General features: G+C 38.3%; 1 protein-coding gene across 5 annotated transcripts in view; it reads right to left on the bottom strand.

Moving 5' to 3' along the window:
• The window catches only part of STAT4 (signal transducer and activator of transcription 4), a 133,059-nt gene extending 113,215 nt beyond the window's left edge, over nt 1–19,844 (bottom strand). For 2 of the 5 annotated variants that reach the window (XR_014828845.1, XM_084998316.1), the window contains exons 1-4: nt 19,704–19,844; nt 16,987–17,112; nt 11,935–11,969; nt 10,871–10,963 (exon numbers count right to left, since the gene is read on the bottom strand). The gene's annotated coding sequence lies outside the window, so the exon portion shown is untranslated. The remainder of the gene's footprint in view (nt 1–10,870; nt 10,964–11,934; nt 11,970–16,986; nt 17,113–19,703) is intronic. The other 3 variants (XR_014828843.1, XM_084998318.1, XR_014828844.1) reach the window with 2 other exon arrangements.
• Nucleotides 19,845–19,996: the final 152 nt, after the last annotated feature.

A 19,996-nucleotide genomic window follows, 5' to 3' on the forward strand; every position in this document is an offset into this window, starting at 1 on the left:
AAAGTCTTTGACATATCATCATGGTATGTGCCAATAGAGAGAGTTCCAAAACATTTAGCAAATTATGTGCTTCTACAGCATCTCGTTTATACTGTACATAAAGTGACTGTTTCTGCTGAGCCAGAAATTAGAAAATGAGGTCTGTCGGTAGCTAAAATATTTGAATTGTAGAATTTTCCAAAAACAAAAAACAAAAATTCTTTGTGGCCAGTTTAATAGCCCTTAACCACCCTGTTCAATTTTACATATTTTCATGTGCAATTCTCTGTCTCTCTCTTTGTCTCTATTTCTGTCTGTCTGTCTCTCTCTCTCTGGACTGAATATCTAGAGGGTCAGGGCTAAGTGCCATTTTTCTTTGTGTTTCAAAGTTCATCTCAGTGGATGGAATAGGGCAGGTATTCAAGAAAGTTTTACTGAACAGAGAGAAGAGCTGATGAAGTGCTCCATTATTATAGTCTGTCCTAAGAGGGCCTCTTTCTGGTGCCTTTCCTTGTCCAGTCCCTTCATTCCCACCAAAAAGTCACTGTACTTGATAATTATAGTAATATCTCGCATTTTAACATTTATGAATAGTTACATAAATTGATATAATGATTTAATGTACACCAATTCTGTCTGAACATCAAGTTGAAGAGGGAAGAAGAGGTTATCTTGCAATTTCTTTCTTTCTCCTTCTCTCAAATATTTTAGGGAGAGAACTATCTTAGGAAAAGACTTCGATTAACTTTTTGGGGTAGTAGGAGAAAGTGGAAAAAAAACAGCTAAAGGATGTCACTTTAAAGACAAATAGAAATTGTAAGAATGCAGCAGATGGGAGAGAAAAAGAGAGAGGGAAGGGAAAGAGGAAGATACAGAAAATTGAAGAAGAGAAAAGAGAGAGAACTAAACATGACACAGAATTTGCCAAAAATGGGAGTCAATGGAAAGTTTCAAGTCGTGGGGTCTAATGACCAGTATCTAATGATCTGTATCAAGGTTTTTTTGGTCTCTGTTGCATATATCCTCCATACATCCCAGGCTTCATGAATGACCAGTATGGTTTTTCTTGTTGTGGTACTGAAGGAATGAAAGGAGTATTGTTTAAAAGTATGGTATAACTCTCCATTTATTTAAGCCTTCTTTGATTTATTTCATTAGTGTTTTATATACAAATCCTATACATTTTTGTTAGATTTATGCCAAATTATTCTTTTTTGGTGTGATTATAAATGGTATTTTTAAATGTTTCAACTTGTAGTTGCTCACTGATTAACTTTTGTATCTTTACATTGTATTCAGTGTCTCCTGAACTCCCCTATCAGTTCCCCAGAAATTATTTTGCAGTTTCTTTGTGACTATTTGCAGGCACAATCATATGTGTGAATAAAGACTTTCATTTCTTCTTTCCCTATCTGTATGACTTTTATCTCCTTTTCTTCTTGCCTTATGACCCTAGCTAGGACTTCCAGTGAGATATCAAATAGGAGTGATGAGAGAGGACACCTTGCTTTGTTCCTGATCTTGGGAGAAAGGCACTGTCTCTCATTAAGCATAATGTTAGATAGTTTTTCATACATACTCTTTACTAGATGAAGGAAGTTCACCGCTATTTCTAGTATTTTGAAGAATTTTTATCATGAATGAGTGTGAAATCTGGTCAAATATGTTTTTATCCATCTATCAATAAGCATATGATTTTTCTTGTTTAGTTTGTTACTATGCTGGATTAAATTGATTTTCAAATGTTATAGTATTCTTGCATTCCAGATTAAACCCTACTTGGCTATAATGTATATTCCTGTGTACACATTGCCAGACTTAATTTGCTATTATTTAAAAGAGAGTTCATCATCTATATTCATGAGAGATACTGGTTTCTTTTCTTATAATGTCTATCTTTGATTTTGTTTTTAGAGTAATGCTGGTCTCAGAATGGGTTGAGAAGTGTTTCTTCATATTCAGTTTTCTGGGAGAGATTTTGTAAAATTGTCATTATTTCTTCCTTAAATGTTTGAAACAGTTCACCAATGAAGTTATCTTTGCCTGGAGCTTTCTTAGTAGGAAATTTCTAAACTATAAATTAAAATTTCTTTATTAGACATAGATCTATTCTGGTTATCTATTTCCTTTTATGTGAACTTTGGTAGTTTGTATCATTCAAAAATTAATCCATTTTACAATCTACAAATTTAAGGGGATTCCTATCAAATTATACATGATATTTCTCATAGAACTATAACAAAAAATGCTAAAATTTATATAAAACCACAAAAGACCCAGAGTTGCCAAAGCAATCTTGAGAAAAAAGAACAAAGTCAGAAGTATAACCCTTCCAGACAACACTACAAGACTATAACAATTGAAACAGCATGGTATTGGCATAAAAACACACATACAAATGAATGGAACAGAAGAGAGAGCCCAGAAGTAAACCTACACACCTACAGCAAATTAACCTTTGATAAAGAGGGCAAGAATATACAATGAGAAAATATAGTCTCTTTAGCAAGTGGTACTGAGAAAGTTGTACAGCCACATGTAAATCCATGAAGTTGGAACACCACCTCACATCATACACAAAAATAAACACAAAAAGCTTAGAGACTTGAGGACATGACATCATAAAACTCCTAGAAGACGATAATAAACAAAACATTCTCTGACATAAATTATAGCAATGTTTTCTTAGGTCAGTCTCCTGAGGCAATAGAAATAAAAGTAAAAATAAACAAATGGGAACTAATAAAACTTATAAGGTTTTTCACAGCAAAACTAAAAGACAGCCTACAGATTGGGAGAAAATATTTGCAAATTGTGTGACTGACAAAGGCTAAATTTCCAAGATATACAAACAGCTCATGCAACTCAATAACAAGAAATCAAACAACCCAATCAAAAAATTGGTGGAAGATCTAAATAGATGTTTCTCCAAAGAAGACATATAGATAGCCAACAGGTACATGAGAAGATGCTGAACATTGCTAATTATTAGAGAAATGTAAATAAGAACTACAATGAGGTACCATCTCACACTGGCCAGAATGGCCATTTATCAAAAAGTCTACAAATAATAAATGCTAAAGATGGTATGGCAAAAGGGTGGGAATGTAAATTGGTGCTGCTGCTATGGAAAACACCATGGAGATTCCTCGAAAAACTAAAAATAGAGTTATCATATCATCCAGCAATCCCACTCCTGGGCAATATATCCAGAAAAGGTGAAAGCTCTAATTCAAGAGACGTATGCACTCCAATGTTCCTAGCTGCACTATTTATAATAGCCAAGACATGGAAGCAACCTAAGGTTAACTGGCAGATGAATGGATAAAGAAGATGTGAGATATATATATATCTTATTTACAAAATAGAAACAGACTCAGACAGAGAAAGCAAACTTATAGGGAAGTGGGAGGAGTGATAAATTGAGAACATGGGATTAATAGATGCATATTACCATATATAAAATAGATAAACAACAAGGTTTACTGTATAGCACAGGGAACTATATTCAATATCTTGTACTAAACTATAATGAAAAATAACTGAAAAAAGAACATATATATATACATATGTATATAACTGAATCATTTTGCTGTACACCTGAAACTAACACATTATAAACTGATTATACTTCAAATTTTTTAAATTATCAATTTTATTTAAATTGTTATATTTATAGACACAAAAGTTCTTCATGTTCCCTTTTTACTCTATTTAATATCTGTAGAATGTGTAGTAATGTTATTTTTCTCCATCCTGATATCAGTAATTTATGTCTTCTCTCTTTTTTTCCCAGACAATCTGACTAGAAATTTATCAATTTTGTTGATCATCTCAAAGAAAAGACTTTTGGTTTCTTTAATTTCCTTTAATGTTTTCCTACTATTTTGTTGATCTCTGCTCTTGCTTTTATTATTTCCTTTATTCTACTTTGGTTTCAATTTGCTTTTTTTTTTTATGTGTCTTAAGGTAGATGTGTACATTGATTAGACCTTTCTTCTTTTCTAGTATAAGCGTGTATATTTTTCCCTTTACCATGGCTTTAGCTGTAGCCCACAAATTTTGATATATTGTATTTTCATTTTCATTCATTCTATTTATTTATTTTATTTTATTTTATTTTATTTTTTTGCTATTTCTTTGGGCCACTCTCGCGGCATATGGAGGTTCCCAGGCTAGGGGTCGAATCGGAGCTGGAGCCACCGGCCTATGCCAGAGCCACAGCAACGCGGGATCCGAGCCGCATCTGCAACCTACACCACAGCTCACGGCAACGCCGGATCCTTAACCCACTGAGCAAGGGCAGGGACCGAACCCGCAACCTCATGGTTCCTAGTCGGATTCGTTAACCACTGCGCCACGACGGGAACTCCTCATTCTATTTAAAATACTTTCTAATTTACCTTATGATTCTTTCTTTGACATAGCTTTTTTATTTTTGGAAGTTGTCATTTAATTTCCAAATATATGGAGATTTTCCAGATATCTTTCTTTTGCATTTTTAATTTAATTCCATTGTGGTTAGAGAATATACCTTTTATTATTTGAATTATTTTAAATTTATTGAATCTTATTTTATAGCCCAGAATATGATATATCTTGGTCAATATTTAGGATACACTTCAAAAAATGTGTTCTCTGTTGCTGTTGAGTACCGTGTTCTATCAGTATCAATTAGATCAAGTTGGTTGATAGTATTATTCAAGTCTAACATATTTCTGTTATTCAATCTATTATTATCAGAGGAGTATTGAAATCTTCAGCTGTAATTCTGGATTTGTCTATTTCTCCTTCGAGTTCCGCCTTTTTTTGTTTCAGGTACTTAGAAGCACTACTATCAAGTGCATAAACATTTAGGATTATTTTGTCCTCTTGTTGACTTCCTCCTTTATTATTATGAAATCCCTCTTTATCTGTGATTTTTTTTTTTGCTCTGAAGTCTACTTTGTCTTATGTTTACATGGCCACTTCAGCTTTCTTTGATTCGTGTTAGGATAGTGTTATCATTTCCCTAGTATTTTACTTTTAACATATTTATTTATATTTGAGATTGATTTCTTGGAGATAGCCTATGACTGACTCATGCTCTTTTATCCATTTTGCTAATTTCTGTCTTTATCGTGTATTGTGAGGTTTCTCCACTCTGGCTGTTGGGCATACGAACTATGTCTAGCCCTACGTGAACTCCAGAAATTGTCCCGCCCTCTCCTTTTTAGTGGTTTTCACTCCAACTTTGGGAAGATCCTGCACACACAGGTACTGATCAGTACTCAGCCTCAGAATCAAGGGGGTCCTTCTGCCGTCTCCTTTCTGGTGCTCTGCCCTGTGGCTTCTAGACACCTTGGGCTCCCCAAACTCTCAACTCTGTCTCCTCATCTCAGGGAGACTGCCAGGTGCTGTTTGTTCCCTCTTACTGTGCTGCAACCTGGAAATTTTCTCGAAAAAATAAACTAGGACAATCATAAAAATTGCCTCATTTCTTCACTTTTCTCAGGCATCGTTCTCTTGCACTGCCTGTTCACCAATGCCTGAAAACTACTGGTTCATATTTTTCAGGGTTTTTTTCCAAAGTCTTTTAAGGCAAGAAGGGTAAATGGACCCCTGAAGATTTGCCAGATTTAGCAAAAACACAACACGGTAAGACTCTCAGTTAAATCTGAATATCAGACCACCAACAAATACTTTTTTGTGGGGGTGCTCCCCATGGCATATGGATTAGGGCAGGAATCAGATCTGAGCTGCAGTTGCAACAGGATCTTTAACCCATTGTGCCAGGCCAGGGACTGAACCAGGGACTGAACCTGAGTCCCATTGCTCCAGAGACATTGTCGATCCCATTATGCTACAGCGTGAGTGCCAACAAATAAATTTTTTTTATTATAACCCATACTTACAGTATAATTGTATCAGACATTCAAATACAATGGAGCTTCTCAGATTTTATCTGGCAACCTTAATCCCTATTAATTCATGATGTCCAAAGCAGAAGGCCCCAGAGACTCTGAGGTGCCTGATCTGTATATTTATTTGAAAATCCACTCCCTTCAGTATGAGATATTTATTAGCTGTACTCCTCAGAAGGAGAGTGATTTAGAGGAATCACCTTGAGGAGATATCAAATTGATAGAGAAGACAAAATAAGCATATGAGACTAATAAATTCTGAGTTGATCCACAATTCTAAGCATGAATGCCACAGGAATTCAGAAGTTAAAGGCCAAAATGAGCTGAAGTAGTCAGAAAATCCAGGAGACATGATTAACAAGAAAAAGTGAAGGATTGAAAGAACTGCATTCAGGTAGAGGAAGGACAATGACGTTTGGTCCACCTAGAGAAATAGGATGCTGGTGCAGTACTAGGATTGGCACGGACAGTGAGGAAAAGAATCTGACCCAAAAGATGCTATGGAAGAGCCATCACAAACAAGGTTAGTTGGTACCAGGGCCTCGGAGTAGTTGTTCAGTGGAGAATGAATGAGGACTGAAGTCTACACTGTTTCATTTTCCAAGATATGAGCCTCAGTTCAGGGCCTCATCAGTCAGAGGAAAGGGTGTTTGTCTACTTTGAAGGTTGTTGTGGGGCATCTGAGGCTGGGTAGGTGGGAGCTTTTGTACCTTCCTTCTGAGTAGCCACAGTATAACCTCTGAACATCTGACCCAGATGCCTCAGTGTGAGTGCCACTATGGGGAGAGGGAGGTGGCAGTGTCTGAAGGTGCATCATCTCTGAACCATGAGCATTTGTCTCCTACTATGAAGACTATGCTAGTCTACTATGAAGAGAAAAATGCAAAGGGAAAGCATCAAAATTGGTAGTATGGTTGCAAAAAGCAGAGTAGGTTAGTGAGATGGAGCTAATAGGGCTTCAGAGGAGTATTTTAATAGGCCTATTGATAGGAAGCTCGGCACCAGCCCTCAGTGGTCTGTATATCAACAGAAAGCCATCTAACGAGGAATGGCCCTAAATCCAGGGCTGTGAACTCAAAGGTCTCCTGGGGCAGGATGGTAATATTTATTTGGAAGGCTTGTGGAGAACCTAACACATACCTAAAACTCTTTTTTTTTTTTTACTCTGGAAAATCTTTCAGGAGAAGCTGTAGTCTGGATTTTTAAAAGAAAAATCTCCTGAATTTAAATTGTTGGCATAATTCAAAAAAATGTAAACCCCCCACCCAACATGTACACCCTGCAATAAACAGATGTGTGTTATTTGCTGTTCTAACCAAGTAACACACATCTGCAGTCACAAGTGTTACTAGGGTGACTTCTCTGTCCTAAAACAGGATTTATCACCCCTAATCATTCAACACACCAGTTACACTATCTACTAGGGGTCCCCCAAAAAGGAAAAGAAAGGGAAGAGGAAGGAAGAGTAGAAACAAGGTAAATACTACCCAGTTTGGCAAGATGAATGAACGTTGGTATTTTGGAAGCCATAAACCAAAGTAGCTCTCTCTCCCTCTCTTTCATCAGTTTGATCTTAAAAGAATGAGGAAACCAGATGCAGACTTAACTGGTTGGAGCAATAGTTTTGTATTTAGTTTTACCACCAAAAAACTAGTATTTCTATCTGGAGATCTGGAGATTATGAGAATTGTTAAAACAAATCTTTACAGGGAAAACAAAACACAAACCAAAAAAACCCCTCTATCACATCTTTGCTAGCTTGGAATTCCTTACTACAAGCAAGCAAAAAAAAAAAAAAAAAAAAAAAAAAAAATTCTTGGAATTCCATGGCTCAGCAGAAACGAATCCGATTAGGACTGATGAGGTTGTGGGTTCAATCCCTAGCCTCGTTCAGTGGGTTAAGAATCCAGCTGTGGTGTAAGTCGCAGATGTGGCTTGGATATGATGTTGCTGTGGCTGCGGTGTAGGCCAGCGGCTTCAGCTCCAATTCAACCCCGAGCCTGGGAACCTCATATGCTGCAAGTGTGGCTCTAAAAAGCAAAAAAAAAAAAAAATTCCTAAAGTAAACAACCCCCTGTAATAAATAAATATCTGATTTGTGAAAAAACTATTGAATGGTATAGCATTTTTTTCCTTCCATATGTAGAAATTAGCAGTGACTGTGCAATCTAAAACCAAACTAAAGGAAACTGAACTAAATTAGATGCCTCCATGGAAGGTGAACCTATGCCTGTAGTTCCATTGGTGTGAAAATAATGAATAAAATCTTTAAAATGAAGGATTTCTATCTTCTTTCTTTTAAGAAATGTTTGAATTCTCACTGCTGAGCTGCAATAAACATACCTGTTTGGCCACTGCCTGCATTTCTCTGTCTGTGTGAACCATCAAGTTCTTTCTTAGTTTTATGCTATATTAGAGCAATGGGAGAAAAAGTCTAACACACAATTAAGGACACAGTTTTTAATGGAAAAGTGCTATTATTAAGGGCAGCCAGTCCTATTACCTGAATCTTTCTAGTTGGTCAAATTGTAAAAGTTTTCTCTTCCTTAGCCAACTTGAAGGCTAGAACATTAAACAAGCACAAGAGGGCACTATTCTCACAAGGAAACCAACTCACAGAGCAACAGAAGACGGAAGTGTCTACTCGATTTAGCTCAAAGAGAATTCCTTGAACATTTAAATAAGACGAGATTATTCTCTAGGCTTTTGTCATCTGTGATAGAATAATGGCCTTATCCCTGAGATATCACAAGTGAATCACAAGTGGATGGATACAGCAAGTGTGTTGGATAGCCCTTTACACCAAAATGGACGCCCGGGGGGAAGCAGTGGGGATGTGGACAACCATATTTAGGTCAAAGAACCCTGGAGATTAATTTCTGGCTTTGTTTAACTTGTATACCTGGATGGTGACATTGTTAGTTTCATACCTAGGTGAGATCTGAGCCAGGAATTTGATCAGTTTAGGTAAAATCTTTGTTTACACTTTATTCACTTAGGTTTTTCAAGTTTACAGACTGGTAACCCCAAGAGGAATAACATTCACCCTGTCACCCCCCCAAAACCCATGTTACTAAATAAAGATGGTATATTGTACCATAGCAAGTACACACGTGAAGGCACCTTCAAGACAAGTTCGACTGCCTTCCACATAACATGCTACTTTTAAATTCTCTCTTTGTGGAAATTCTAGAGCCACTACTGTTTGTTGGTTTGTTGGCTGGTTTTTTCCAGAGAACTTTCCCTAATAATCCAGTTCTCTTGTCATATAAAGGCAAGGCCTCTGAATTCACTTCCTCATTTGCTAAGAGGGGTAGAAAAATTCACAAGGAAATTACAAAGGGAGTAGTCATCTTAATCAAATATTATGATATAAAAAATTAATTAATAAAAATGACATTCATCCTCAAAAATACTGAACTACGTGATAATGTACCAAAGAGCTGTCTATTTGAACTCCCTTTTCAATGGGGTTCAGTCTGTGGATTCTCAGGACAAGGAAGCTTGTCATATTTGGCCATATCAGAAGCAGCCATTTAATCAGATGTAACATGAAACTTTGACATGATTGCATGGTGGAAATTTGTCCTGTAAGGGTATTGTCCTTTTGCCCATACTCTGTAATACTGCCCCACTATAAACAAGATGTCTGGCTTAACTGGGATACCCTCTGAAAATATTTAAACTAAAACAGAGGCTGACATCATAGGGGAAGGCTATATTCCCTGTGTTTGTATTTCTAACTTCCTATGCCATTCCCAGGGAAAGCCACTGGGATGTTGCTTAATAATGATAACAATGGATTACACACAGGGGTTGGCAAAGGGAGAAAAGACGATTAGATCATCCAGGCAACTCATCTTTCTGGCAAAGGGCAGAATCCCCAGATAGGGAATCTAACACTTTATTTAAGGCAAAGGGCCAATTAGTAAGAACTACACTGACTTTGTTGTGTTACCTTCTCTGGCGATCCTGACAGAGCACCAATCTGCTTTAGTTGGCTGCACTCATGCCCTACTTAATTCCTTAAATGGGAGCCTCCACCACCATGCTGCTCTTTTCTTTGGAGATAACCAATGGAGTCAATGCTATCTGGTGAAAGGTAATTAACTCTTGTAAATGATGCCTGTGCAAAACTCAAGGTCAGGTTACCATAGAGAACACCTTGACAGAACAAGGCCAACAAGGGGAAGAGTCCTAGAGAGCCCTCCGTCTGGAAAGTCTTTCACCTTTGCTATGTCCTGTATTGTGTAAACTCTGGCTCAGAAAGGGCTATTGTTTTAGGCTTATTTATTCACCTGATTGAATGTATTCAACAGCACAGCTGAAACGTTTCATTTCTCACCCCTGGGCTTTGGTCTTTTTATGAACTGGAGAGTCTACCTTGTTCCTGAGTGTATTTTCTTCTTACAATCAAATACATACATGGTATTCAGATTCTCACAGAGTGTTTTATCATATCTGGAGGTGGTAGGCTAGAACTATCCAGATTGGCTATCAGATTTCCACTCCATTTTGGCCTTTGTTGTGATGAACACAGTAGTCTCAAACTAGCACTGCTTTATTCCTCAGTCACCCATGCTTTTAGATTTGTGGTGAGACCCAGGATGGCCAGTTGGGGCACTGGATCTCTCTGATTCTCTCTCTTTGGAGCTGTGAGTGGTAAGGACCATGTAAGTCTGGAACTTTCAGTGGCCTCATCCCCTGGCTTCGGAAGATGTTATTCAACAAGACCAACATGTGTCACTGTATCTACTTGTATCTAAAGCCCTGTACCCTTGGACTTCCCAGTTAACCTAGGAAGTGAATGCTAGTTTTTTTCTTAAGCAACTTGAATTTCTATTAGAAGGAGTCTGATTGACAGAGTATCAAAATAACACCACACTATGGACTAGAAATAAGGACAGAGTCCCAGAAAGAGAACAAGAGACTGACAGTAGATTGTTTATAAAGAAGCTGTATTCAAACCTACAAGGAGTATGACTTACTTCACAGTGAACTTGCTGAATTGGTTGAAGTTTTGCAGGGTTACATCTGTTATTCTTTAACATTTCATGGAGGACTGAGAAAGTGCCAGCACACTGGGAAAAGAGCCAACATAAAATGGTTGTGTAATAAAAGGGAAAAAGGTTTGGTTGTGAAAATTAAAGACCTCTAAGCTCAACTTTTATAGCAAGGGAGAAAATTGCCACAGTGAATAATGTGACTAGAACAAGACATTGACTTTACACGAAACTACATTTTTCCTAGACCAATCTAATATTTTAATCTATTGATAGATGCTAGGTAAATTGTATCTGTGTGCGTGAGCCGTGCCAGTGACGAAAAGTACACAGCCAAGCCGAAGAAGCCATGACAAGATTGGGGTCTCAAGGTGGGAGTAAGGAGGAGTGGAGACCACAGCTGCGGACATACTGTTACCAGGGCTCTACTACCAAGGGGATTAAGATAATCTGAGTCTTTGTGCCATTTTCTGTTCCTTAAAATATTGGATTTCCAACTATGGACCTATGAGGACTGTTTAGTTCCCTTGAGACCTTTTACCCACCATTCAAAGAGCTATCACTAGGTGACTGATTTGCACAGTATTATTTATTTACTCATTCTTTATTCATTGACTCACTTATTCACCAAACACTTATTAGATGCCGTGTTTTTGCAAAGTACCTTATGAGATGTAAGGAAAATAAAAGTGATGAACAGTTGGTTAAGTTTCTCCCGGATGAGAACAGCTGCACTGGGGAGCATTTTGATTATGATCTAATCAGTACTGGCTTTTCTATTTAAAAAATTATCAAAAGAATAACAATTAAGATGTAACTAAGTCTTGATTACTTTTTTCTGTTACTTTGAAGATCTGGTGTAAACTAGAACAAAAATTTTTTTTAAAATCTTAAAATAATTATTTCAATTAGAACTTGGCTTCATTTTGACTCTTTAAACTTAGAGTTTAAAGTTCATTCCAGCCTTGCCTGTAGATCCTAGATTTCTGACTTTTTATTTTTACTGCTTTATAGTTTCTATATATTACAAACCAGGGCTCCACTCTTACCAGTTAAAAGTGCTGCTTTAACTGCAGTTTTGCTTCTGTCACGGTCAGAAGTAAGACAAACAGAAAACAAAACATATGGAGAAAAGATTATTTTAGTCTTTTCATTGTTTACTTCTATTTTTAACTTTCCTTGTAAATTAGTAAAATGTTATTCTTTCTTTTTTGTCTTTTTTTTTTTAAGGCCGCACATGTGGTGTATGGAGGCTCTCAGGCCAGGGGTCAAATCGGAGCGGTAGCCGCTGGCCTACACCACAGCCACAGCAACGCTGGATCCTTAACCCACTGAGTGTGGCCAGGGATCAAACCTGAGTCCTCATGGATGCTAGTCAGATTTGTTTCTGCTGAGCCACAATGGGAAATCCAGTAAAATGTTATTCTTGAAAGCATGTTTCTACTATTCGTACTTTCTGTGGCTTTTCATTATTATTTATGTTCTTTTGTAAAATAAGCTTCATTAAAAAACCTCTGACAAGCTTTTATATCTTAAATGAACTCTCACTTTTCATTTATGAACTTAATATAAAACAGCCAATTTGAATACATTTCAAAAAGCAGTCACTAAATAATTTCTTTAGTCCCATACACAGATGTCTCTAGAAGATGAGTCAGTGGATGTCTTATTCATCTATTCAGTAAATTTCTGAAAACTAACACTGAACAATGAGCTGTAATAGGTTAAGAGCAGGTGAGATACCCAGTTGCACAAGACTCAATCCTGACATAAAATTTGATCCCAGTTGCTAAAAGAGATAGGCCATCGTATTGAACATAAATATTTCAATACAAGGTGATTTGTGATTGATACTAGGTCCTTTGAACAAACAAAGGAAGACTGGGTGGAGAATATGAACCCTAAATGATGGTTAGGATTCTTGATAAGGACCAAGAGAAGATGTTATAAGTGAAAGGAAGGCAAACAGTGAGTTTAGGGAAGGTCAAGTGAGGCATATTGGCATGAGCAGATGCTTCATACTAGCAAAGAGAAGTGGATGAACCTGGTGAGCACTGAAGGGCTGTGGTATTCTGAATGTCAGGGTTGTGAATTTGGAGAATCTCTATGGCCCTGCTGGCCTTCCCTGACTTCATTCTCAGCCACTCCAAGCCACCCTCAAAACTGTGGCCAAAGTGATCTTAAAAGATGCAGTGAACACGTAACTCCTCTGTGGATTTTAGAGGAATGGGGGTCCCTAAGCCCACTCAAGTATGTGCTTCTATGAGACACTCAGAACTGAGCACAAAGACTAAATTTCCCTCTGGATAAACCTGGCCTGGTGGGGTCCCCGGTGGTCCTGGCAACTCAGCTGATAGGCTGAGAGATCTCTTTGGGGTTCAGTTGAATTTCTGGGACACTTACACACAATGCAGCTTGATGTTATAGGCTCACTGGACTCAAACCTTCGCATAGCTAAATTCATATTGTAAATGTATTTAATTTGAGCAAAACAACACCTGTTAGATTAAATTTATATTAATTTGAATTTTATAGATTATGTTTTTATTCAAATTTAATTTTTAAAAGTTGTGTTCCACATGGTGGAAAGTAGGGATGGATAAATATCCTAAGTAATGTCAATCTAGTCTTTTGTGTGTGTACTTAAGTAACCTTATAATAAAAATAACTGCAGTAAACACTGAATTGCACACAATTTTTTACTTGAAAGGAGCTAGAACAAATAATTTTACAATTTGTATGGAAACACAAAAGACCCTGAGTACCCAAAACAATCTTGAGAAAAAAACAGATTTGGAAGAATCATGCTCCCTGACAGCAGACTGTACTACAAAGGTAGTCATCAAAACAGTATGGTACTGGCACAAAAACAGAAATATAGACCACTGAAATAGGATTAAAAGCCCAGAGATAAACACATGCACTTATGGTCAATTAATCTGAGACAAAGGAGGCAAGATTATATGATGGAAAAAAGACAATCTCTTCAATAAGTGGTGCTGGGAAAATTGGACAGCTACGTGTGAAAGAATGAAACCAGGACAGCCTCTAACACCATATACAAAAATAAACTCAAAATGGATTAAAGACCTAAGTGTAAGACTGGATACAATAACACTCCTATAGGAAAACATAGGCAGAACACTCTTTGACATAAATTGAAGCAATAATTTTTGGGATCTGTCTCCTAAAGTAAAGGAAATAAAAGCAAAAATAAATAAACAAGGAGTTCCCATTGTGGCACAGTGGAAATGAATCTGACTAATACCCATGAGGATGAGGGTTCAATCCCTGGCCTTGCTCAGTGAGTTAAGGATTCAGTGTTGCCGTGAGCTGCAATGTAGGTCAAAGACATGGCTTGGATCTGGCATTGCTCTGGCTGTGGTGTAGGCTGTCAGGTACAGCTCCAATTCTACCCCTAGCCTGAAACTTCCATATGCCATGGGTGCAGGCCTAAAAAGACAAAAAAAAAAAAAAAAAAAAAAAAAAAAAAAGAAAGAAAAATCAGGGATAGGCAAATCAAAACCAAAATGAGATATCACCTCACTCCTATAAGAATGGACATCATCAAAAAGTTGACAACAAATGTTGGCAAGGGTGTGTAAAGAAGGGAACACTTTTACATGGTCGGTGAGAATGTAAATGGGTGCAGCCACTGTGGAAGACAGTATGGAGTTTTCTCAAAAATACTAAAAATGTAATTACCACATGACCCAACAATTCCACTCCTGAGTATATACCAAAAAGATATATGTACCTCAGTGTACATAGCAGCATTAATTACAATTGCCAAGACATGGGAACAACCTAAGTATCTACCATCAGATAAATGGATAAAGAAGATGGAATGGAATATTTATTAGCCATAAAAAGAAAAAAATTTGCCATTTGCAGCAACATGAATGGACTCGGAGAGCATTATGCTAAGTGAAATAAATCAGACAGAGAAATATAAATACTGTGTGGTAATGCTTATATGTGGAATCTAAAAAATACAACAAACTAGTGAATATAACATAAAAGAAGCAGACTCACGGATACAGAGAACAAACTAGTGGTTACCAGTGGGGGGGAAGGGGTAATATAGGGGTGAGAGGGTGTGAGGTAGAAACTGTTGGGTGTAAGACAGGCTCGAGGATGTATTGTGCAATATGAGGAATATAGCCAATATATTGCAGTAACTGTAATTGGAAAGGAACCTTTAAAACTTGTATGAAATAAAACATTTTAAAAGCACACTTAAGAAAAAGTTTCTCTCTGGGAAAAAACTTATTTATCCTTGTCAAATCACATGTTTCAATTTCTGTTAGTCTGTTTCAAAAATGTTAGTTTGTATTCTTATTTTTAATAAAACTAAGAAATGTGACCTTTTAAAAAAAAAAAAAAGGAGTTGTGTGCCTTACCCAAGTAGGGGAAATAGTATTATCTTGTTTAGTCTTAAAATCATCCCTATGAGATAATATTAGTATAGATGAAGAGACTGAGAGTCAGAGGGTTCCATTAATGTATGCAACATCAAATAGCAGTAGCCAAGGTGAGATTTTAACTCAGGTCTATTTGATGCCAATTCCTCTACAAATGCAGATTTAAAAATCAACTTCTGAGATGCATTATGCTAGGTATGATCCCTTACCAGATTTCCACTTCTACCTAAACATTTCAATTTCAAGAGCTCAGTTGAAAACATGAGTAATTGTTTCACATTTTGAAGGAAATGTCTTTTACAGGGATAAGTGCCCATTTCCCCAAACACTAAAAGCAAACTTCAAATACCATTCCCACTGATGCCTCTTTCAAAAACAACTAACAGCAACAAAACCCAACAAAATTTGGCCCTAGCCTTGTCAAAGTTTAAGCTAGGTCTACCCTTGCTTTCCCAGGCCAAAGTGGGAGATGGCATTGGCTGGGTTACAAGCCCTTCACGACACTAAAGCACAATGCAACAGAGAGCTTCAAAGTTAAAACCATGTATTTGGTAGAAAACAGCTCCAGCTGGTTCTTAGCTGCTAATGAGGTATTCTGCTTCTAAAATGCTTTGGACAAACACAGGAAACCCCACCAGGTGTGAATGGAGAGATGTTTTCCCTTGCAGGATGAAAAAGAGTGATATCCATTGATATTAGGATCACTGTGATTCTGGCTACCATCTAAAGCCAGGGCTTATAGAGGGTTCTCATTTTTATAGCCTCACAGGGAGCCCTTTTCTCTCCCAGGAGTTGTCTCCAGAGGGAAAGGCTGTGTAGAATTTCCTGAATATAATGAATGTCGGCCCATTCCCAGCTAGACCACACGTTCCATTCTTATCAAGTGAAACTGACCTCTCTGCCCTAGCTTGTTCTCCTTGTTCATGACTCTGATTAATTTCAAATTCTCAGTGATGCAGGTTTCTAGATGAATTGCAAAGGCTGCTCCAGATGGCAAATATGTACTTCTGGAATCTCCTCACCCTTATGGAGAGGTCATGTGCTAGCTTACAAGAATGAGGATTTTAAAAATACTTGGCTTACACTCAAATCTGCATCCTACCAAATGCTCTGCCCAGACTAGCCTCTCTCCTTTCAGTTGGCAGAGATCTGCCCCTCCCTACTCATTTTCCATCTAATACCAAGTGACTCAAGTGGGAGTCATGACCAAAAAGAAAACGTTTAGCACATAATTCAAGATTTTAAAGTAATTTTCAGCCAACAGAAGCAGCCAGGATTCATGAGAGTCCTTGAATTGACAGTCAATAGGCCCCTGAACCATGCTTAACCACTAGAGACTTCCAAGTTAATTGCTCTGATACATGCTACTGAGCTTCCTCTAGTGAACAAAAATCTTGTTCCATTCATCACCACTGTCAGAGGGAACAGAGAATACAACATAAAATCTGGGCAGAAATTGCTCTTTGCATGTACATTTCTGCATCAGAACGACTGTTTCAACATTTATTGAACTCCGATTCCTCCTACCCCCAAGTTTTGTTAGAGGCTCTAAATGGTTCAGGTCACAGAGAATGATTTAAGTCACACTTCCAACTTTTCCCTTTTCAGATCGAGTATTCTTATTGAAGCACTTTCTTAGGATTTAAAGTACAAAGAAAAGAAATTGTTCTTATGTACATTTAGGTAGCCCAAAGATTCACATGGACAAATGGCTGCTTCTCCCCATCTGCTTTTCTTTGCTTCTTTGGAGAACTGTCACCTCCAAAAGCTTTGGTAAAAATCTCTTTGGAATGTCCAGAGGATCTGTGGATGTAAATGTGGATAAGGATGAGACATTGGAAATCTAGGAGTAAAGTCTAGGATGTACAGCATCATACACATGACTGGCTTCCCCACCCAGAAATGCCCTGCCTCTCAAATCATTGCTCTCTGATTAATGCAATGCCTCAGATTCAGTCAGCGACACATGTGCTTGCACATGTGGGCACACGCGCACACACACACACACACGTGCACACGTGCGTGTTCCTTCTGTGCCCTGTGACATGAGAGACAAACAGAAAAGAGCCCTTCTCTGTGAAGAGCTTCAGGTCTAACAGGGAAGGAAGGAGCTTTGGAATAAGCTAATTGGAGGAGGTGAAAAGACAAAACTGAGGTGATTTTTGAGCTAGGTTTTGAAGGCTGAGTGGGAACTTGCCAAAAACAAGAGAGAAGGCCCTTTACAAAGGCAAGGGCCCTAGTTGCGTAGATCTGGAGGAGAGAGATACTGAAGATGAAGCAAGGAAGACTGGACCATATCGGGAAGTCCTGTTGTTCATAAACCAAAGATGAGGTGGTATGATTAGCCATAGGGTATGGGGATAGACCAGGGTGGAGGATTCTAGAGGGAGAGAGACCACATGTGAGGTTTTTGCCTTAGTCTCAGCAAGTATTGATGAAGGCTGGGACTAAGGCAGTGACAACAGGACTAGAAGGGGGAAAAACTTCATTTCCAAGACATTTTTTGAGATGGGGATGACAAGATTGGATACAGATGAGGAGTGAGAAGTCCACAGAGGCTTCTCGTTTGGAGGACTAGGCTGATGGTAGCAATTCTGACAAAGGTTCTCCCCTTTCTCTCTCCACCTATTTATTTCTTGCTCTCTCTTTTGGTTCCTGTCCCGCTAGTTCAGAGAGTTACTTATCAGAATCAGCTGAAGGGCTTTTAAAAGTTACCCATGCATGGGCCCACCCTGAACCTACAGATTCAGAATCATTGGGGATGGAACGCACTGCATGTGTATTTGTTTTAAAATTCTAGCAGTGATACTGATGCACAAATAGGATGAAATCATTGCCATGAGTGACAAGTCATAGTAACAAGTTCATGGTGAAGACTTTGGGTCAGATGCCCATAATCACTCCACTTTCACCTGAGGCGGGGAAAGATAGGGTGGAGGGGAGCAGGGTGTGCAAAATATGACCACCCAGGGGCTCTAAGTAGAGGAATCCCCTTAGATCAGGCTGTGGTCTCACAGGCACCATGAAATGTTTTTGCTGCAATGGTCTTATGAGGGATTAAAGTATTAAAGCATACATTTATAAGGCCTTCTCAAGGGCTCCATGGTAGAATGCACAGGAGACTGCCTCTAACCTAGATGGGAGGAGGAAGGGCAAACTTCCTGGTGAGGTGATACCTGAGCTGTATTTTAGAGGAGCATTAATGATTAGTCTGGTGAAGAAGATGAGAACAGGACCACAGGCAGATAGAACAGCATATTCAAAGCACAGGATATTTGGGGCAGAATATTATAAATTCACAGTTTGGGCATCTTCTACCACCGTTTCTCAAACCTGTAGCAATACCGAGTAATTTCTTTTTTTTTTCTTTTTTTTTTTTAATCAATATAGCCAGAAGGAATTTTTACTTATTTATTTTTTTAATTTTTAGGGCCACGCCTGCAGCATATGGAGGTTCCCAGGCCAGGGATCAAATTGGAGCTGCAGCTGCCAGCCTACACCATAGCCATAGCCACACTATATCTGAGCCACATTTGCAGCCTACACCACAGCTCACGGCAACGCCAGATACCTAGCCCACTGAGCGACGCCAGGGATCCAACCTGCATCCTCATGAATACTAGCCGCATTCTTAACACACTGAGCCACTCTTTAATTTCTTTATTCTAGAAGTGATTTGAATCTTTGCCAGAATCTGAAAGAATGTTCAAGCCAGAATAGGGTGAACTATCAGAGGATGATGAGACATGAGACTGGAGAGGCTTGATCGAAAAGTATGGTGGTCAATTTATCAGAATAGTACTTTCCATTTATTACGCAACTACATGCCAGGCACTGTGTGTAGCCTACTGGTTAAGGATCTGGTGTTGTTACTGCTGTAGCTCTGGTTGCTCCTGTGGCATGGGTTCAATCCCTGGCCTGGGAAATAAATTCCTCATACCTGAAAAGATAAATAAACAAACACACACATACACAAATAAATACACAAATACATAAATAAATAAACAGGAGGGTGGGGTGATTTGGAAATTAAAAAAAAGAAACAAATATTTATGTGGACTTAAGATATTACACATTGGGGTTATATAGGCACCCTAAATGTTTAAGGTGTTTATAATCATCTGTAGAGGTAAATACTACAAATATTCTGTATCCTATATATTTGTTATTTTCACACATTTTAGGAATAAAAAGAATATTTTCACTAAACAGAACCTGGTGTGGATGCCCAGAATGAAAGAGGAGCATCTCAGGGCGCTTGGAGGTGGGATGTTGGCAAGGCATCAGCACCCTCCTGTCTCTCCTCTCAACCATTTTCCCAAAACTCAGGGGCCCTATGGCTCTAGTCTATGGCCCCAAATAATTTTTAGAATCCTAAATATTTGTCTACATACCGCTCAAGCAAATGAATCCAAGAATGCCATGTATGGGTGGCAAAGGTATATCTTGCTAAGATGGAATGCTGTGGCCATGAAGGAGGGCCCTGGCCACCTGGGGGACCCCCTGCTGTGTTGTCATGGGTGCTCCTATGACCTAGAGCAGGGCAGAACCAATCATAGACATGGTTAAATGCCCACCACCAGGGCAGCCACTTCCTTAGGGAGCTCCTGACTTTTTTTCCTCAGAACCATGGAAGCAAACAGTGAGGTTAAACTTTATTTTGGATGGGAGATTGCCAAAAATGCTC

Source organism: Sus scrofa, chromosome 15, assembly GCF_054392235.1.
Source record: "Sus scrofa isolate SSC_HxYL_T2T_F1_AM1 chromosome 15, Sscrofa_HxYL_maternal_Yorkshire_Landrace_v2.0, whole genome shotgun sequence".
NCBI classification, from domain to species: Eukaryota; Metazoa; Chordata; class Mammalia; order Artiodactyla; family Suidae; genus Sus; species Sus scrofa.